Consider the following 6,759-nt stretch of genomic DNA (forward strand, 5'->3'; position numbering starts at 1 on the left):
TCTAAGAAGGATGACTTGGGTCTGGATCCAGTTCATTTCCTGTGAAGAAACACTCACCAGAATTGTACACATTGTAGGAAATTGTATAACAGTGCTTTGTGGGAGGAAAGTCAAAAATAGTCTTGATGGTCTTGATGAAATCCAGTGGCATCTTTCTAGACCAGTGGTGTCAAATTTGATTTCATTGAGAGCCGCATCAGGGTTGTGTTTGACCTGGGGGGGCAGGGGGGCATGGCCAGCTGGACATCACTTGTGTTGGGGCGCCTGTGGAGACCCAAGCGCTCTGCCAGCGAAAATGGGCCCCCAAGCTGTGTTTTCGGCTGTGACGGCCACCTGAAACCCTCTGCCAGCAAAAACAGAGCTTGGGAGGGCCACATGTGGCCCGGCCCACCCAAGCTTCATTTTCACTGGCAGAGCCACCGCAGGCCAGTCCGCTGTTTCCAGGGCAGCCCCGCAGGCCAGATGCAAGCACCCTGTGGGCCGGATGTGGCCCGCAGGCCTTGAGTTTGATACCCCTGTTCTAGATTAACGAATTTTATTAAAAGGCAGAAGATTTTGTAAGCTACAGATTATGCCAATTTAATGAAATGTGATCACCTGGAAAGATGCTACTTACCCAATGTTTAGGATCATCAGAATGGTAAAATCTTATTGCATTGCAAGCAGTCTACAACTTACAACCATCCATTCAGTATTCAAATTTGCAATGATGCTGAAAAAAGTGACTTACCACTTACAAAGTTCTCATACTTACAACATTTGCAGCATCCCCACAATTACATGATCAAAATTTGGGCACTTGGCTACTGGCAGGTATTTTTTAGGACAGTTGTAGCATCTTGAGGTCATGTGGTTTCCATTTGCAAACTTCCCAGCTGGCTTCAGACAAGCAAAGCCAGTGGGTGGGAACTTGGATTCACTTAATGACCAAATGATTCCCTTGAAATGATTCACTTAAAAACCATGGCAAAAAAAGTCAGAAAATCGTATGTGACTCACTTAACCACTGCCTTGCTTAACAATGTAAATTTTGGTCCCAATTGTGGTCGTAAGTCTAGGACTGCCTGTGTGGGAGGGGAAGAGGTTGAGCCAGAAATATTTTTGAGAGCAGATGCACTGTAAAGCAAATCACTCTGTTCCATAAATGTCGCAATCCTTTACTTGTTTACCTGGGACTTAGTCTCATTGATCTTAGTGGGGCTTAAGTATTTAAGGGTAGCTGTGAATAGGATTTACACGGATGACATTAATTTCCCTCTTTCATTAAAAATCTAGGGTGGATTAATGATGCCGCTTATTAACACTAACATTTCAGATCCAGAATCTTAGCAGCATAAAACAGTGAGATAAGACATAATCTGCGGAGGGATAATTTAGAGAGGCAGCAAGGAAAATCATAACATATCTGTGCTAGTAGTACCTTGCCTTGGTAGCATAAAATTGCATCAACAAACTATTAAAGCCAGATGTTGTAGGCCCCAGGTTTCTTTACAACAACATTTTTTTTTGCAACAGTTGAAATATTGCAAAGAAGCAGGATTTTTTTTAAAAAAATGTTCCTAAATGCAGTTTCCTTCTCAACTGAATTGAATGGCTCTTACTTACTTCCAGGAAATGGAATGCAATTTGGGAATTGGTCTTATTAAACTCAGTGGCTGCGTTTGCTTATTATGCCAAGGTGGAATACGGTTTATTTTGTCTTTGATTTTATGAAAAGTAGCTTGTTAACATTCAGTACTATATTATACAATTTAATTGTAATGCGTATTGCTTATAATTAAAATTAGAAAACATGTCTATATATTGTAATCTTTCTAAATGTGTAAAATTATATTACAATATTACCAGGTCATATGACATTATACAACTCTGCTACACCTTATTTTTATTAGCTTTATTTTCTCAATAGACAGCACATATTTTAATAACAGAGCAATTAAATATTGGCCCATCTTTCTCCACCTTCCAGACGGATTGAAATGACAATTTCCAAGCTGTAATGGGCAGGGCTGGAGAAATTTTATTTTTAGCATTAGATTCTCCCATGCTATGTAGCATATCGGGCAACAGGGTTGACAATATAGAAGTAATAATCCCAACATATCTAGGAGGCATTTGAATGGAAAAGATTCTCCTCCATTGTGTCAGTAGATCTTTCCAGTTTTGCTTAACTGGAGATGCCAGGAATTATAACCAGTGAGATCTCCAGATCTCTGGTTAACTTGTCTGCATGGACTAACAATTTCCAGAGATCTTTCATAGCCTCACTTGGAGATATAAATGGAGCACGTTTTGCTTCTCATCCAAGAAGCTTCATCAGTTCTGGTAAGATGGTGGGGGGTGATGGAAGGATGAGCTGATGAAGAACCGATGAAGCTTCTTGGTTGAGAAGCAAAACTTCTTCCTCAAGGAAAAAAACAGTCCAGTTGCCGAAAAAGTACCTTTGAGGCAACTATGACCTGGATGACCGAGAATCTCTGCAGACATCCAGGTTTTTAGGGTGAAGTCCTTCCAGGTCTGGTTAAAGATGTTGAGGCATTCTGCTTGAAGAACATACGTTTTATTACTGAGCTCTGTGTTTGGAATTGAGGCCTTCAGGAGCTCCAGTTCAGGTGCTGCATAATGAAATGTCTTTAACCTTCCTTAGAGTTTTGTTTCTCTCACTCGCTGTGCTGGCCCTTTCACTGTGGCCTAAGGCCTGAACAGTCATACTATGTAATAAGCCTATGTTTGCATGCAGAACTGGTAACTGGTTCAGCATTTTAGCGACTCATCTTGAGCCATCTCATTCTCCACCGATAATTAACTTTTAGAAGGATGGCTTTGATGGGCCTCATCTTGTTGGATAAGATAGCAAAAAATATCAAAGAGCAAAGATAAAATAGCTAAACTTCAAGGACTATTTAGCTCCAGATGATGATGATGATGAAAATGATAATTTAGCTCCATGAAGATCAGCTTTCTAATCATGATGCCTGCAGTACAAGTACTGTAGTCCTCAACTTACAACCGGATACTCAAGGACCACTCGAGGACCAAATTTACGACCTACCTCCCCAATGTTCCTTACCACCTGTTTTCAAAGTTATGATGGCCGCACACACCCCTGTGGTCATTTTGGGCTACTGGCTCACCTTTATAGCAACGTGCCGCATCCTGTGGTCAATATTGCTGCAATTTGTGATTATACTTTTTTTGTTTTTCAGTGTTTACTCCCAAGTTTCTGGTATTGACTTAACAACTGCTGCAAAAAATGTCATAAAGGAGAATTACCTTGCAGTAAGAGGGGCAGCAAACAATTCAAATGGACGGATGGATGGGAAGGGAAACCTCTTAAGAGAAAAAATAGCCCAATTGCCTTTGGAAAAAGCCCCCCAAACAGCCCAATTGCCTTTGAGACTAAAAAACCTGGAGTTTTTAGTCAAGTCATGCCTTTACTTGTGACCTCAACAATCTATGAATATAATTCCAGGGTCAATTACATTCGTTAGTTAAGGTCTCTACCTATTCAGCATTTAGTGATTTGCTAAGCACAAAGGATGGAATACTAGGATGTGCTAGAATAGTCCCCTCAGTGGTAAGCAAGATGCCTTTTGGAAACCAGAAAGCCATGGGGGGATTTGGAAATGAGAAGGGGGGGAGGAGGGGAGGCTCAGTAATTTTAAAAGAATGCATTAAATCCAATAATTTACATCAGGCATCCTTGAAAGTTGAGAAGGAATGAGAAAATTGTTAGCGTGTCAGAAGAGCACAAACGTTTCAGAAACAAATACTACATACATATAATAGGAACCACATTCAGATCGTGAACAAAAACATCATAATAGAAAACTAATTTCATGTTTGCATCCACGCCACATACTTAGTCAACCGAGTCACTTAGAAACCTAGCGGCTGCACTGGTTTTAGCCTTGGTTAACTTTTTGTATGGCTTTGTGTGATGTATAAACCCAGATTGTTCAGTGAGTTTATGATGCAGTGTATTGTACAAATCCATAAACTGGGTTAATTAAACTGTTTGTTTGAGCATTATCCAAAAAGACATAATCTGAGAAACTAAAACACTCACACCTGAAACAACGCTTGATCTTCGTCACTGATTGAATAAATTTAGGATTATTTAAGATGATGATGGCATCAGATTGGAAATGTAACATCCATCAGACTCCCAAAGAATTAATCCCAACTATCCAAATTGCACAAGATCTTTGAAGTGTTTAATTTGAGATCTGGTTGATGAGATCTTGTGTTATTTTGGTAATTTTTTTTAAAAAAACCAGATATTTAACTCTGGAAAGTACTGTGCCCAACATGATCTCCAGCCACTTGATCTAACAGGGCAACATGATCTCGGCTGTACAACCCCAGATAACCACTAGATTGCAACAATGAGTGAGAATGTTCTGTATTTCTTTTCAACCACATCCCAGACATCTGTAGTTTAGCAGCCCCGATATAGTAATTCTAATCTCACCTAGTATAATCTGTTTTGATTGACCAATCTTTTCTAGAATCCGCCAGACAGAAAAGTGTCTCTGGTCAGCATGGATAATGCTGGTTCTAATTCTGGAACGTGGAAGACCATCCATTGGGAAAGTTCCAAAATCTCAAGCCATGAATGAATGAATGAATGCGTGAGCAAGTAAGCAAGCTCTTGATGTTCGGAATTGCACCTGGAATCTTCTGCATGCAAAACCAGCATGCTGCCTACTGAGGTTGCAGCTGGGGGAAAAATGATTTCAGCAGCTGCTAACCAGAATGTTTTGCATGCCTGTGGTCCCAGATTCCCAAAAGGGGGATGCGGGGGACCGGTCCAACCAGTTACAAGCCCCTTGATTAGGAATGGGGAGCTGCTGGTGTCCGTAATCTCTCTAGCTCCCAGGCATGTCAGTTTATTTAGTTATCCCCTACACACACACACACACACACAGGCTCAGCTGACTGTCTACACTATAAAGGAGGAGGGACAACAGCCCCATCCACAACTCATGGAAAAAAGTAGCCGATAGAGCTTCCATGGGTCACCTTATCCCAAAAGTGTAAAAAAATGTAAAAGACGCTAGTTCAACTTGTGAAATGCAGACACTTTCATAATTCTTCGAAATTCTTCACATACTTTGGACTACTGCTCCCATAATCTCCTGCCCCTTGGCCATGCAGAATGGATCTTGTGGGATTTGAACATCTGCCTGGAATTAAGGTTGCTTGCCCATTTTCTAAGTGCCACATATTGATTTTATCATGTTCGTATTTTGCAGGACGCAAAACTTGGTTCACGTAAAGTTCTTTGATTTAATAAGCGCTGCCAGTTTAAGTGGTAGGTGCTTCAGATTTTGTTCTTTCTTGCTGCAAATGTGCAGGTTAAAAAAAAAAAAAAGCCAGAATCTGAGGCAGGTTTTAGGAAATAGAATTGTATTATAGGTAGTCCTCAACTTAAAACCGTTACTGTGTCCCCATAATCACAGGATCAGAATTTGGCCCCTTGTCAGTCAGCATGTATTCATGACAATTGCTGAATCCAGCATCGTGTGATCGCCATTTGTGAACGTCTCACCTGGCTTCCAACAAGTAAAGTCAATAGGGGAAGCCTGATTCACTTAACAACACTTATGTGGCAAAAAAGATTGTAAATCAGGTTGATCATGTGGTGACCTGGTTTATGACTGTCCCAATTTATGACTGTGATGGGCAGGATCTACCCTGTTTCCCTGAAAACAAGACCCAACTGGAAAATAAGCCCTAGCCTGATTTTTCAGGGTGCTTGTAAATTATAAGCCCTACCCCAAAAATAAGCCCCGGTTAAGATAGTCAGCCAGACAGATGCATTTAGTACCGTATTTCCCTGAAAATAAGACCTAACTGGGAAATAAGACCTAATGCCTCTTTTGGAGCAAAAAAATTGATATAAGACATGGTCTTATTTTCGGGGAAACATTGTATTACGGACATAAGTTGAGGTGTACCTGTATTCCAACTGGGTGAACTGTAGCAGACTATGATTTCTTTCAAAATAATTAATGGATCAGGGAACCTGGGCATTTGCATATCTAGATGGACATACAACACCTCTTGTTTCACATTCTCTGTATTGCAGTCACATTTGCTTTCTCTAGATTTTGTTTCTGTACTTTGTCATGCAAACGTTTGACTTACAGAGCTTGTCATACATAAATTGAGATGTTATATGGGTGCAACTCCAGGCTGAGCTCTTTCCTTCTCAGACAGCCCCACCTTATCCCAGTGTCCACCTCCATCTGTGTGAGGGTTGTACTGTGCTTGGTTAGGCCTATGGAGGACCACACATAAAAATGAATGTTGAATTATTTGGCAGAATACCAAAAGTTTAATGGGTGATGTAGGTGCCTTAAATGTCTCTAAAATCCTTTTGTCCACCTTCCTGTACTGCCTGGGCATTGTGGGAGTTGAGGTTCCCATATCTTTAAGTTCCACATTGGCGTGGCTGCTAAATACTTTGATCTTTTTCTTAAATTAACAAGTTCACTTCGTTTGTTTGGTAATAATTTCCAAATTCCTTTCTCTATGAGTAGCACTTCCTACAAACTTGAAGTCATCTGCAGAGTTCAAGACACCAATTTTCGTAGTCAAGGCCATGAACCCAACTTCTGAATACATTGGTCCTGTGACTATAAGCTGGAGAGATCAAGTTCCCCAACTGCCCCTGGGGTTGGCTTATGATGATTAATAGCTTTTGCTTTTGTATCTGTCAACACAATGGACAGGCTTTTTGAAATATAGATT

Source organism: Notechis scutatus, chromosome 8 (assembly GCF_049901735.1).
Source record: "Notechis scutatus isolate UNSWTSFEM ecotype Mainland chromosome 8, rNotScu1.2, whole genome shotgun sequence".
Taxonomy (NCBI): domain Eukaryota; kingdom Metazoa; phylum Chordata; class Lepidosauria; order Squamata; family Elapidae; genus Notechis; species Notechis scutatus.